General features: G+C 39.2%; 1 long non-coding RNA gene across 1 annotated transcript; it reads right to left on the minus strand.

Moving 5' to 3' along the window:
- Window positions 1-2,400: 2,400 nt before the first annotated feature.
- Window positions 2,401-3,805, minus strand: LOC113278639. Its single transcript, XR_003325594.1, has 4 exons — window positions 3,701-3,805; window positions 3,181-3,331; window positions 2,896-3,079; window positions 2,401-2,450 (listed from the first exon to the last, which is right to left on the minus strand). It is a non-coding gene; the product is annotated as an uncharacterized LOC113278639 (long non-coding RNA).
- Between the last annotated feature and the right edge of the window lie 11,348 nt (window positions 3,806-15,153).

The following is a 15,153-nucleotide window of genomic DNA, read 5'->3' on the forward strand; positions in this document are numbered from 1 at the left end:
TCTTTTTATTGATCAAACAGGGAAGGCCTTTTCAATATCGATTAGATATAAAAAAGTAAGATAATTCCTATCATACGAAAAACAAATCAAAAAAATAAATAAATAAAAATAAACCAATTTTTTATTTTCATAAAGCCTGAAGCGTGCATAACTCTTGTCTCTTTTGCACCAGGCACATGAGACAAGATACACCAACAAAACAATTAAGTTGTGTTGGGGTGAAAAATAATCTGTCCACCATAACTTTCTCGTAAGGAATTCTTAAAACCCTGTTTCACAAAGTGTGTAGATCGTATTCTTTTCTTTAATGGTCTAACCTTTTCTTTGGAAATTAACTTCTTTGGAGAAGAGTTGAGGTTACATACCTCAGACAACTTATGGACAAGTTTTAGCTTGTTTGCTAATCGATTTTCTCTCCGCTGAAGTTTGTTGACATATCTTATCTTATATTTGTACCTTGAAACATTTTGAGAGTTCATCACCCTTGAGAGTACAATAACAACATGTCAATATGGAGGATGGTTCAGACACCATCGTGGTGCAAGCTGCTAGAAAAATTGTAGAACCTGAAATATTAGAATTAGAATTTCCAGTAGACAAAGAGAAACCCATATTATCCTCCAAAATGGTCGAAGTTTCTCCCGGAAGAATATCAGGATTGATGTACGTATTGCTACAATTATCAAAATCAATATTTTTACAAAGGAGTTTGACACTTGATCTTTCGTCTTCATTAGAATCATAGTGATCAGACATTTCATCAAAAGTTGCAGCAAGACCTTTGTTTCAAGTGTACTTTCTACGATTCAGACACTCATTAGAAAAATGACCAAAACCTTTACACTTTAATATCGAGTATCTTTTCATAATTACTAATAGTATTCACATTAGATTAGAAATATTTAGATTTTCTCAACATATATTTAATAAGAACCGTAATTACCTAAGTTAATTTAGGATCCATCCATAATTTAATTTTGTCATAAAATTAATCTACTTCATAAATTACGGGTAAAAGAAATGGGGAAATTAGGCTCAGGCCCAACCCATGGATAACCCATAATATGAGGCTCTTAATTAAAAAAAGTTTAAATCTAGGCCCCGAGTTTTTAAAAGACCTTGATACCCTTATGCATATTGTCAAGCCCATAATTAAATAAAATTTAAATCTAGGCCCAAAATTATTAAATCTAGGCCCGAAATTATTAAAGTACAGTGCGAAGGTGTAACCAGAAGTTACACATGCATATGGCATGTGTAACCAGAAGTTACACATCCTTATGATATGTGTAATGAAAAGTTACACTTGTATATATATGCAAAAAATAGACATCAAAAAGAAAACACAAAAAAATACAATTATTACTTTAATATTCATTTACAATAATTTCTTAGCATGTGTAACTAGAAGTTACACACGCATCTGTTTAGTGTAATTGAGAGTTACATGTGTCTATCTAGTGTAACTGAGAGTTACACATGCATCTGACTTGTGTATTCAGCGTCAACTCCAGTTCCAGCGAGACCATTACCACGTTTAAGCAATTATATTTTATGAAGTTATCTGAAACCTGAAATATAACAACAAGCAATCAATATTTATACGATTAAAATGAACAGTACATACAACAATGTATATTTCAGTTTCACAAGCATCTGACTAGTGTAGCTAGCAGTTACACATGCATCTGAATTGTGTAACTGAGAGTTACACATGCATATAACATGTGTAACTAGGAGATACACATGCATCTGGCTTGTGTAACTTTCAGTTACACATACATATGACTAGTGTAACTAAGAGTTACACTTGCATATGGAATATGCCATTTAAAGTGGAACGTTATTCCTACTAACCTTGTTTTTCAAATTGACCAAGACTCGCAGATGGTTCTCAGTACCACCGGAAACAAGGTCATATCCCAATGCGTTCAAGGTCTTCAAGAGTTAACATGTCATAACATAAGAAAATAAACGTTAAGAGAGAGCATGGTACGTATTAGTTTTTAATTTTAAAGGAATATAACCATGTAAAAGCCTTACTTCCACAAACTGTGAGCAATTTTTGAGAACATGTTCTTGATAAGCCTTGTACTCCAGGGTAATTACCAGCATCATATAAGAATGCTCCTGGAAAGACTTTGAGAAATGAGTTGATAAAACCCATGAAATACTGCCGCAAGGAGTTTAAACAACATATCATACAATAATTTAGTTTTGAAATCTACGCATACAACAATAACACAAAATTTAGTTACCTGCCCGCTAAAGAAAGAATTTCATCTGTTGAAACCATTGTATGTTCTGCATCAATATCATCTCCATCAGGCTCCTCATCATAAGTCTCCTCACTGAAGCCACCAACCTAATAACAAATTCAACCTAATCGACCATAAATTGATCTAAAAAAAGGCTAGTGTCTTGTCAGTGCGCACAAAAAACGTCGAGACCTGCATAAACATCAATTGATCCAAAAAAGGCTACAACTATTCAGAAATTATTGTCATAAAAATATTAAGATGCCATAGTCTAAACATTCCAAAAAAAAACATGTGTACTCAGCTGGTATACATACAAAATGCATGTGTAATTGGGAGTTATATATGCATATGGCATGTGTAATTGTGAGTTACACATGCACCCGTAATACACAAACTACTCAAAAAGTGAAAACAAATAACACTTTTTTGATCAATTAAAGGAGATTAATCAGTTTGTCTTACTACAACATATGGGACATAAGTATCCAAAGTATTGATATCATGAAGAATATGTATTAGCAGTTTAACACGGATATCAGTAAATGGAGAGATCTGTTTTGTGCAAGGCGTATGACATAAATGATAGAGAATAAATCGCGTTTTCGGTACAAGCAACAGAAGTAGGGAAACTTACTGTTTTCAGTGTACCCTTCATATGAAGGAACCTTCCATCCTGAGAAAGGAACCAGGAAAGGAGCTTTAAGATACATAGCTCAAATAACACTGTTTTGCCGCTTCCAGTTGGCGCCAAAATGACCATGTTCATGTCAGAGAAGTAACAACCAGAAAAGCGCTCACTCTGCAACGAATTGAAATACCTGCATCCGCAAGAATAAGATAAACTATTATAACACCTTACTAGTTCAGATCAAGCAAACAACCGAAGCTGAAAAAGTATATAACAACGGCGTATCCTCACCTCAGGAGTGGCTACAGAATTACAGACTCAACAAAGTAAATTTGACACTCAGCAATTCCGCCGACCACCTAATCTTCCACTTATACCTATACCTCCAACATTCACACCTTAGCTCCAACTCCAACACCACCACCGGCTCCAAAGCATGCACCTATACCACCACCGGAACTTATTAACCATAGAAGATCCTTCATACAAATAATTTCACTAACACAAAGATAAAAAAAATGTTACTCAAGACGAACACGCTAACTGAAACAGTTGGGTTTCATGGTGCTTAGCAGGTACACATGTAATGGCTTGTGTAAACGGCAGTTACACATGCATATGACTTGTGTAATCTCCGGTTACACATGCATATGTCTTGTGTAATATCCTGTTACACATCCATATGCTTGTGTAATATCCAGTTACACATGCATATGCTTGTGTACTCAGAGCATATAAATTATCTACATGAGCGCTAGAAGCAGTGATATGACATAGAGCTACTCAATAAATAAGATAAAATGACACTTACAACATATGATGTATCTCAGCTGCAGCTTTCTCCTCCTCACCTGCAACATTACATCCAAGCCACAAATAGCACAACCACATCTCCATTTATAACTCACAGTAACATATTCATTCAAATCCAATGCTAGCCTGCATTTTTGCCTTAGTCACCATCATATCTTCACTCCCTTCTTCTGTAAATTTCATTTACAACCAACCATATCACCACCACTAATTTACAATAAATAATACTAGGATAACAAATTCGATTTCATTGACAGAGATACATCAAACTATATAGAATTAGAAGTAAAGTACACAAGATTAAGCAATTCAATCAAAGTTTATAAAATTCATAACAAATACATGGGTAATAGAGATGATGATTCGCTGATTTCGAATCTGAACACCAATTTTCAGTCAAGTCTTAAGATAAACAGATCGATTGATATTCAGTAAGGAAACCTAGAAAAAAAATTGTAACATCTTTCAATATTTTCATCTTAAAAAGCTAAAAAACGATTAAACTGTAACAGATCTGAACTTTGATCATGAGTTCATAGATAAAATTCAGTGAAATCATAACTTCGAAGATTTCGAGAGAAAAAATTCAAAATTAATAACATATAACTTCAATTGAATTAAGAGATAATGAAAAATGAAGCTTATCTGCACGTCGATTTGATTTCGTAGATGAATCTTCAGATGCAGGATTAAACAAATCATCTTCATCTTCCATATGATCTATCTTTTGATCATATGCAATCGATATTTGACATAAGTGAAATAACAGAGGCATAGACGAAGAAGATGTGATAGATCTTCGTTGTTGCAGTCGAATATTTGGATGAAGACGAAGAAGATTTGATGCAGTCGAAAATGAATCTCAGGAACCCTAGAAACCATTGTTCTACAACAGAGAGAGATAAAGATGAAAGAGAAAGAGAATAGAGAAATGAAAAGAAGCTTCTGGGATTCCCTTGTATAAATACTAAAGGGCAATGTTACCATTATTAAAGTTCGGAATAATTAATTATGGGCCTGATCTAAAGATAATTTGATTTTTCGGGCCTAATAATATCATTTTATGAAAGTGTGGAGTTGAGGGTGGAGGATCCATTTTGTGGGGCTTCTATATGTTTGAACCCATATAGTAGGGGGTTCTAGTATTTTTCACAAAAGAAATTTGTTAGCTTGAGATTTTATTCTTCCTACATTTTAATTAGAAAAACTTTTTGCAAATATCTTTTCTTTAGTATGCAAATTTTTTGCTTCCTTAAATACTTACGGTTTACCCATTACAAAGAAAGCAAACAAAAAGAAATACGGGAAACGTGCTCTAACACAAAGATTTTTTTACCATAAGAAATATATTTTTATCAAAGTGGTAAAAATTCTTTCATAAGCTATGTCAGATCTTGAGTTATATAAATACATAAATATGAATACTAAAGATTATTTAAGATTTTTTCAATCTTGTAATTAATTAATCTTAGATTTTAAGATTTTTAAAAATACCTTAGATTTTTAAAAATATATAGATTTTAAAGATCCCAAAAAACTTTCCTTGTACGTGTTTACTATTAATTATTATTTTTGGTTATTTTTAGTCAAAATTAAATTAATGGATCTAATGTAGACCCAAAAATTGACGGATTGTAAGTTTTATTTTATATACATAAGGTCAGATCTTCGAACATGATAATCACAATACGCATAGTGGTGTTAAAATAGAATACCTGATGAATCCATTGATTGAATCCAAGAAATCCTGAAAGGCTGCAAGCACACCCGTAGAACAGAATACAGTGGAATATCTTGGTTTCTCCTTCTTGACCTTTTGTGTAATGAATAATAAAATTCTCCAACCAATACTAATGGCTATTGAGTTCCTTTTATAGGTAGAAGGAGGACCAGGGTTCCTAGGGTTAAGAGTTAACAATCAATATCGTCGTCCATCAAGGAAGAGTTAGCAGGAATTAATCCCCTAGAATGGTAACCGAAATATTTAGCACTATTCTTAATTAACCAAAGTTAATACATGGTCCCACATGATATTTCTAACTATAGAAATATTTTTACATTCCAGAAAAGTCTTGGGAGGTAACGCCTTCGTAAATGCATCTGCAATCATAAGTTTTGTGCCTATGTGCTCAATGAACAACTTTTTCATCTGAACAACTTGCTTCATGCATAGGTACTTTAGATCCATGTGTCTTGAACCCTTAGTATATCTAGCCTGCTTTGAAAAGAATACTGCTGCGGCATTATCATAGTAGAGTTTCATTGGTGCGGAGGAAAATTTTAGGTCTCCAAACATTAAGATGAAATTTCGCAGCCATGAACAACGATTTGTAGCCTCATAACATGCTACAAATTCAGCTTCCATTGTTGAGCTAGTGAGAATAGACTTTTTTGCACTTTTTCATGATATTGCTCTTCCAGCTAATAGAAAAAGATATCCAAAAGTGCTTTTTCGAGTATCATTACATCCCATGAAATCGGAATCTGTATAGCCAACCAACTCAAATTGATCTGAATTCATAAATGTGAGACGATGATCCTTCGTTCCTTGCAGGTACCTCAAAACTTTCTTTACAGCTTTCCAGTGTTCCATTTCAGGATTCACAAGGTATCTTCCTAGCATACCAACTATATAGCTGATATCTGGTCGTGTGCAAACTTGGGCATACATTAAACTTCCCACCACATAAGCATAAGGGATTTTATCTACTTTTTTACGTTCCAGTTCATTTTTAGGACAAAGATTGAGTCCAAACTTTTCTCCTTTAGAAACCGGAACTATACTTGGCTTACATGCACTCATCTCAAACCTCTCTAGGATTCTTTCAATATATGCTTTATGTGAGATTGATAATGTTCCAAGTGATGTATCACGAGATATTTCTATCCCAATCACATAAGAAGCCTCACCCATATCTTTCATTTCAAAATTGTTCGAGAGATATTCCTTAGTTTCATGCATAATGCCAAGATCACTACTCGCAAGTAGTATGTCATCTACATACAATACCAAAAATATGAACCTCCTCCCACTGATCTTGAGTATATGCATGGATCTACAACATTTTCTTCAAAACCAAATTTTTGAATCATTTCGTTGAATTTTAGATACCACTGCCTGGAAGCTTTCTTAAGTCCATAAATTGATTTCTTAAGTTTGCAGACCATGTGTTCCTGTCCTTCTAAGACAAAACCTTCAGGTTGACACATGTAAATTTCTTCTTCAAGCTCACCATTAAGAAAGGTTGTTTTCACATCCATTTGATGTAACTCAAGGTCATATTGAGCTACTAATACCAGAATAATTCTGAGATGGTCTTTCTTTGACACAAGAGAAAAAGTCTCTTTGTAATCAATGCCATCTTTCTGAGTAAAAGATTTGGCTACAAGTCTAGCTTTATAACGCTCAATAGTTCCATTAGTATCGCGTTTGATCTTAAAGACACATTTACACCTGATTCTTTGTGTCCTTCAGGAAATTCAACGTTTTCCCAGACTCCATTATCATCCATCGATCTCGACTTTCATGGAAATAATCCATTTACCAGAGTTACTATACTTGATAGATTGTGAATAAGAAACTGGATCTTTTATAATCCCTAAATCAAAATCCGTTTCTTGCAGATAAACCACTTAATCATCAGAAATAGCCTTTTTATGTTCTCTAGTAGATCTTTTTAAGGCTACTTCTTGAAAAAGCGGGGGACTAACAACACCACCCAATATTTCCCTTAGCAATCTGTATGGACTAACTCCGAAATACGTTGCTAGAGAATCAACTAGACAGTCAGACTCAATCTAGATAAAAAGTATCTCAAGGAGTTATTATCTCAATCTCTCGATTTGATCTTTACTCAAGCAAATAGAAATATGCGAGTCTTTATCAAAGAGAGATAACTTGGACGGTATCAAAGACCAATGTCCAAGGATCAATCAACTACAATCAACAACCAAAGGTTGGATTAGAGAAGTTGATGATCTTAACGCACAACTTGTATTGTTTCAATTATATAAAATATAATGCGAAAAAGAAATAACACAGACACCAGAAGTTTTGTTAACGAGGAAACTGCAAATGCAGAAAAACCCCGGGACCTAGTCCAGATTGAATACACACTGTATTAAGCCTCTATAGACACTAGCCTACTGCAAACTAACTTCGGACTGGACTATAGTTGAACCCCTATAAATCTCCCACTCATACAAGGTATAGTTGTACTCCTACGCCTCTGATCCCAGCAGGACACTGCGTACTTGATTCCCTTAGCTGATCTCACCCACAACTAAGAGTTGCTGCAACCCAAAATCACAGACTTGATAATAAACGAATCTGTCTCACACAGAGTAGTCTATCAAAAAGATAAATCTATCTCCCACAGATAAACCCTAGGTTTTATTCTGTCTTTAGATATAAAATAAAGGTAACATGAACCAATTGATAATCCGGTCTTTATTCCCGAAGAACAACCTAGATTAATCAATCACATCTCAACAATCCTTCCTGACTACACAGGCGGTTTGTCGAGGAATCACAAACAGTGAGACGAAGATGTTTGTGACTTCTTTATCTTGCCTATCGGAGAACTCTCACGATCTCAAGCCAATCAAAGATTGTACTCGTACGATAGAAGATGCAAGATCAGATCACCCAACTACGATAAAAGTAGTATCGGTCTGGCTTCACAATCCCAATGAAGTCTTTAAGTCGTTAACCAGATTTTAGAGAAGAAAATCAAAGGTTAATGGAGATAGACTCTAGCGAGCGCACTAGTATCACATAGACGTGTGGGGATTAAGTTTTTTTCAAGCTAGATGTCTCCTATATATAACCATCAAATCAGGGTTTTTCCTTAGGTACAAATAAATCCATATTCACCGTTCGATGAAAACCTGATTTAGATTCAAGCTAATATTTCTCAACCGTTAGATCGAAAAACATAGATTGTCACACACACTTAGGTAAACGTTTACTGGGTTCGTGAAAACTATGCCCAAACGTGTATGTGTATGTTGGTTCAACATGATAACTCAAAAGGTCAACCATATGAAAATTTCATATTAACCATGTTCTTCTTCACCATAACTAGTTCAATTGACTCAAATGAACTAGTTAGAGAGTTGTTCAATTGCTATGAGATCTTATGTAAAACACAAGACACAATTGAAACAAAGATGATTCGATTCGATGAATCGGCTCAAGAACATTATAGCCACGGTTTGCATAAAGAATTCCTTTATAATTAATGTTTCATGACCAGAGCACATGTTTAGATCATAACCTCTTAAGATCACAAACAAGTTCGCGGACTTAAGCTAATCGGTTGAGTTTTCCAAACTCAGCAGAAATTCTCGGAAAGAGAACTTCCGCCAGTTCGCGGACTTAGCACACAAACGAATTTTGGAAAATCCAGCAGAAATTCTCGGTCGAGAACTTCCGTCAGTTCGCGGACTTGGCAAGCCAATTCCACAATCCTCGCGATTACTCTTGATCAACAAAGTTCGAAAACTTCGGTTAAAGGAATACATGGTTATGTAATTGTTGATGGTGGTTTTTAGACAAGGGGTAAAACCGTAAAATATCACTTATAACATGACGTCACCGGTGACACTAGCACATTTATTAGAGCATTTGACGCGCTTATGTAAAAATTACCAGGGTACCCTTTTTCAAATACTAAATTAGGGTTTCGACACACAAAACCCTAAGTCTACGCATACCGCACAGCCATTGTGCAAAAGCATGGAAAACATGCCAAGTGCACGTACCGTGCAATCACCACGCAATACATAGAAATTGCACGTACCGTGCAATCATTGCGCAAAAGCATGGCAATCATTCTACTCACACATACCTCACAATCACTGTGCAAAAGCATGACAAACATGCCAAATGCACGTACCGAGAAATCATCAAGCAATACATAGCAATTGCACGCACCGTGCAATCATTGAGCAAAGCATGGAGACCATGCCAAAAACGAGCCGCACAATCATTACGCTTCATGGCAACCATGCAAAAACAAGCCGCACAATTATTGCGCTTCACGACAACCCTGCCAAAAACGAGCCGCATAATCATTGCGCTTCACGGCAACCATGCCAAAACCGAGCCGCAAAATGATTGCGCTATATATGGCAACCATGCCAAAATTGAGCCGCACAATCACTGCGCTTCACGGAAACCATGCCAAATCCGAGCCGCACAATCATTGCGCTATATATGGCAACCATGCCAAGATTCCAAACGCGCAATCATTGCCACACGCGCTATTAGCACATGCCAAGCAACCCTTGAAAATTAGGGCATGACAAGCCGTGCAAACCTAGGGGCAAAGCCGCCACACACGCCATTAGTATATACCAAGCAACCCTTGTAAATTTGGGCATGCCAAGCCGTGGAAACCTAGGGGCAAAGCCGCCACACGCTCCATTGGCACATACCAAGCGACTCTTGCAACCTGGCATACAAAGCCGTGCAAACCAAGTCCAAAGCCGCCACACGCATCATTGGCACATACCAAAAGACTCTTGCAACCTGGCATACCAAGCCGTGCAAACCAAGGCCAAAGCCGCCACACGCACCAGTGGCACATACCAAGCGACTCTTGCAACCTGGCATACAAAGCCGTGTAAACCAAGGACAAAGCCGCCACACGCGCCATTGACACATGCCAAACAACTCTTGCAACCTGGCATGCCAAGCCGTGCAAACCAAGGCAAAGCCGCCACACGCGCCATTGGCACATACCAAGCGACTCTTGAACCCTGGCATACCAAGCCTTGCAAACCAAGGCCAAAGCCGCCACACGCGCCATTGGCACATACCAAGCGACTCTTGCAACCTGGCATACCAAGCCGTGCAAACCAATGCCAAAGCCGCCACATGCGCCATTGGTACATGCCAAGCCATGCAAACCAAGGACACACGCGCCATTGCCACATACCAAGCGACTCTTTCAACCTAGCATACCAAGCCGTGCAAACCAAGGCCAAAGCCGCCACACGCGCCATTGGCACATGCCATGCGACCCTTGCACTTTGGCATGACCGCGCCTACATCAAAGGCCACGATTCTTCTTAAGATGCAAAATCTCGACCGTCGAAGGTCGCCACTGAACCGGCATGTCTCTCAGGCTCAGCTTATCAAATACCAACGACATGCTACATGTTTTCCACAAAAACACTCGAGACATCAATACATGTCACAAACTGGGGGATTCTCTTTAGGGTTTTGGTTTGGCGGTTTACAGCGTGCGGCATACACAAATGCCCGTTTCAAGATGGTGTATTAAGAATAAAACGGTTAGTAAATGTAGGAAGTAATAGTGAAACGCTCTTTTATTAGGGAACATCAATTCCATCAAATTCCATCAATACCATGCGTTACCACCTCTTCCCATATAACTCATCTGTTTCTTTTCTTACGAGGCCAGAGTACGTTTCACTTAGACTTGTATAAATAGGTCTTACCTATTTCCACCAAAACACAAGTTTTTGGTCAGGATAAATACAACACTCAGAAAGGCAGCTTTGCTAGCTTTCTCAAAGCTTTCACCTTCTGATACAAGTCAAATACTAATTTTCCAGAACTGCTCTGGTATCAACACTCTCTTCGCTTCCTTCCCTAAACTAGCCCTTCTCCTCCTCTTTGTGACCGAAGCAAACCCGGAACGACCATTTCTTGTTTTAGGCCAGATTTGTATAGATTGATCTCTCGAATCTAAAGTACTCCCGTGCAGTACATTTGTTTAGGGTTTAGATCTATTTCTCATTCACCCACTGAAATTACCAAAATCAGCAGAAACGATTTTCAATCATAAACAATTGGCGACCACAGTAGGAGATTGATCTTTCGGTTACAATATTAGATTTCAAAAATCGATCTCATACTTCGTTCCAAACATCAGGACGGCAGAAGCAAGGATCTGTTCAGGGATCCACAACTCGACTACCAGACAACCTGCTTACCAGTCGCGAACCGCAAGAGACGGCTGGGGACTTCACAGAAATCGAAAGCAAACGATCCAGTCATCAAGTAACTCAAACGACTGGGGACTTTCCACAATCGCGGTGGTGCTTTCCGAAAAACTCGATCTTACACACGAGGATCCCTTTTTCATCAGGAGATCCGGGAAACCGAGTAAGTCTTGCCTAGACAGAATATATGGTTTACAATTTCAAGTTTTCACGGAATGATAAAACCAATAGCCATGTTATGTTCCATTCCATGTCATCTACCAACACGCAATGTTCACGGTTCCATATCTTCCCTGGGATGTTCTTATCACCTACAATCATAACCAAAAAGCGGCATCATCCTTAAAAAAAAAAAAAAAAAAAAAAAAAAAAAAAAAAAAAAAAAACCATATATGCATGTTTTCATATCTTCCATATCCTAAAACGGTTCATCCCGAATAATAACCCAAAACCCTCATAGGTAACACTTATCTATCAACCCAGAAATCCAGAAAATCAAAACCATAAGCCAGGTATTTCATTTGCCTTTCGGAAAAAAAAACAGAAGAATTTCAGAAGACAGAAGTGCATCCAAAGGAATCCATTCAACAGTGGTTTGCTCTTCTCGAAGAAGACGTCCTTCGTCATTTGGAGGACCGCCTGTTTCAGCTCCAACTCTTTGGACAGCCTTCCAACCTCCGCCTCTTGTTGTTTGACCACGCCCGCAGAAGGACTTTCGGTCACCTTGGCCTGCAATCTTGGATCTCAGAGAAACCCTAACGCCCAGTCTTCGTGAAATCAGTTGCACGCCCATGTGTACCTACTTTGCATCATAACGATTACCGGTTACTATTCATGAGGTAGCTGACGCTACCACGGTAATATTCGAAGAGAAAAACAATATTTCTACAGATTTATGGGAGGCATACCTATGTCTAGGGTTTGCACCAACACAAGAAACGCTGGAGTACATACCTGGAATATGCTGGCCCACTTTACTGCTACCGCGCCACGCCAAGACAGCTCCCACGTCGGAACCAACGCCCATGCCAAGCCAGGGTCCATGTCAAGCCAGCGCTCGTTCCAACAAGATGCAGCGCTAACAACTTGCATCTTTCTAGCGCCGGCAGTTTGCATCTTTTACAGCGCGCTGACAGCTTGCGTCCTTCCAGCACCGGCAACTTGCGTCTTCCAGCACTGATAGCTTGCGTCCTTCCGACACTGGAAGCTTACATCCTTCCGACGCCGGCAACTTGCATCTTTTCCAGTGCTGACAGCTTGTATCTTCCTAGCGTTGGAAGCTTGCATCCTTTTAGCGTTGCACTTGAACGCCCCGTAGGGAATCAGCAATCCGATTTCATCACACGTAAAGATCAGGAACGACTTCTCCAAAATCGAAGCAAAGAAAATCATCAAACCCCCTGAGTTCACGAAGACTCTCTTCATGTCAAGAGGCACATGATTTCTGGGGACTTCGACCACAAAACTGTGCAGTCCATGATGAAACATTTATATGAGATTCCATGTTTCCCCAAGGAACAACATCAAGACATATTTGCAGCCCTCAATCGTACCGCATCAGGGAAACAACCTTTTCCAACTAGAGAAATCGTTCCCAAATCCCAACCTCTCTTCGAGAGCACGATTGATAGATGGAACTGGGGACTCCTAACCACTATCCGCTTGAAGGACGTCCAGCCTTACAACACACTGATTAACGCAACTTCTCTAGCGGCTCCGCTTCAATTTTCACTTCAGCAGCCGCTCCGCTTTAACATTCGCTCCAACAGCCGCTCCGCTTCAACGTTCTTTCCATAAGATGCTCCAGGATCCGAAGCCGAAACTTCAGCGTTTGGCTTCCGAAGTTTCAAAATCCTCTCCAAGAACCGAAGCTGCTTCAACGCCGCTTCTTCCTGCAAAGGGTCGTACCACCACGCTCCCCATGTCAAGGATCATGATCACAGCCAGCCATTATTCGTAGCCATGGCCTCCCTTTAATCCATCCCGCCAAAACTCGTGATCATGGACAGTTTGCTCGCTAACGCATCCGACCAATCCTTTTACTTCCATGGATGCCCGTACAATTCCATCCAACCTACCTTGTTACCACGACAATGCAGTCTCTTCTGGCTACATCTGCTACCAAGAAATGTTGCCGCTCATTTGTTGATACCAAACAGAGCTTCACCATAGCAACAATCACTACAAAGATGGAAACATGTAAACCATACTTGGGGACTGAGGATATACAAGGAATCCCTTCACTGTCAAAGATCGGAAGACACAGTCAACCAAAAGGCCATAGCCACAACAAGGTAATCTACTCTTCAAGGGTGCAGCGCAAGAATATCATCACCTCTCTGTATAGAAGACGCCTTCGACACTCTACGAGGCCGCGATGGACCCCAAGCCTGCCCAGAGGAAACAACTTCAAAACTAAAAAAAAGCGCGACTGGAGACTGTTCACCGCGTCCCATTCCATAGGATAGCCCAAGATTCAGAAGCTGGTTCGAAGGATGTCTCTTGGAAAAAAGTCCTTGAAGACTTGACAGAAGCACAACGATGACAGAATGTCTCCCAACTCATCTACTTCAAATTGTGTCTTCGAAAGATTTCTACCATACAATCATCCACAACATATCATCGCGATTAGAGGATCCAGACACTGAACAACCTAAAGTCAAGGATGGACGACAACACAACAACAATATCTAAGATTATCCCTGACATGATCGTTGACGAGCATATATATTTCATCCATTCATCCCAAGAATGCAGTGGGGTTTTGGTAAAATTTGGAATCCACTGGAGAGACACTGCAGACGAAAGCACGGATCCAGACGAGCAACAAAAGAGGGTCGATACCTCTTTTCATGCGGACAGAGTTTCTAGAGTTTGAACAGAATGAAGACTCCTTCTTGCTCCATGGACGGGAGTAGATGACTGAGCGCGACTATACCACCTCGGGCCCGCAACATCCCTCATGAATTCTTCCTGAGTTTCACTGTCGAGCCGTTTTCACCCCTTGAACGAGCTCAAAACCTAAATATTCACGCGTAGGGAGATATGAGATTCTTTTCCAGTCAGATGGAGGGTCGGATCATCAAAATCCGAGCTCGTACGAGAATTCTTCAACGATTTTAGTAAGGAGCGCTAACTAGGGTTTCAGCATCCCAAACCCTGATTTCTACAAAGTTGCCAGGCGTCATCACCATCGTTTGGTAGCCGAAGTTCCAGAACCAGTTCCCATCTTTCCACGGAACTGAATCCATACGTCATCCTTCCACAGAACTGAAGCAAGTCGTTATCTTCCCGAAGTCATCACCTTCCCATGGAACTGAAGCAAGTTGTTATCTTCCTGAAGCCGGTCGTCATCCTTCCAAGGAACTCAAGCTAGATCCATTCCAAACCGACCAATGGTAAACGGCTCCAAGTCCAAGCCGACCAAGGCTGAACGGCTCGTTCCAAACCAATCCAATACTAGCGGCTTCCCTT

Source organism: Papaver somniferum, chromosome 5 (assembly GCF_003573695.1).
Source record: "Papaver somniferum cultivar HN1 chromosome 5, ASM357369v1, whole genome shotgun sequence".
NCBI classification, from domain to species: domain Eukaryota; kingdom Viridiplantae; phylum Streptophyta; class Magnoliopsida; order Ranunculales; family Papaveraceae; genus Papaver; species Papaver somniferum.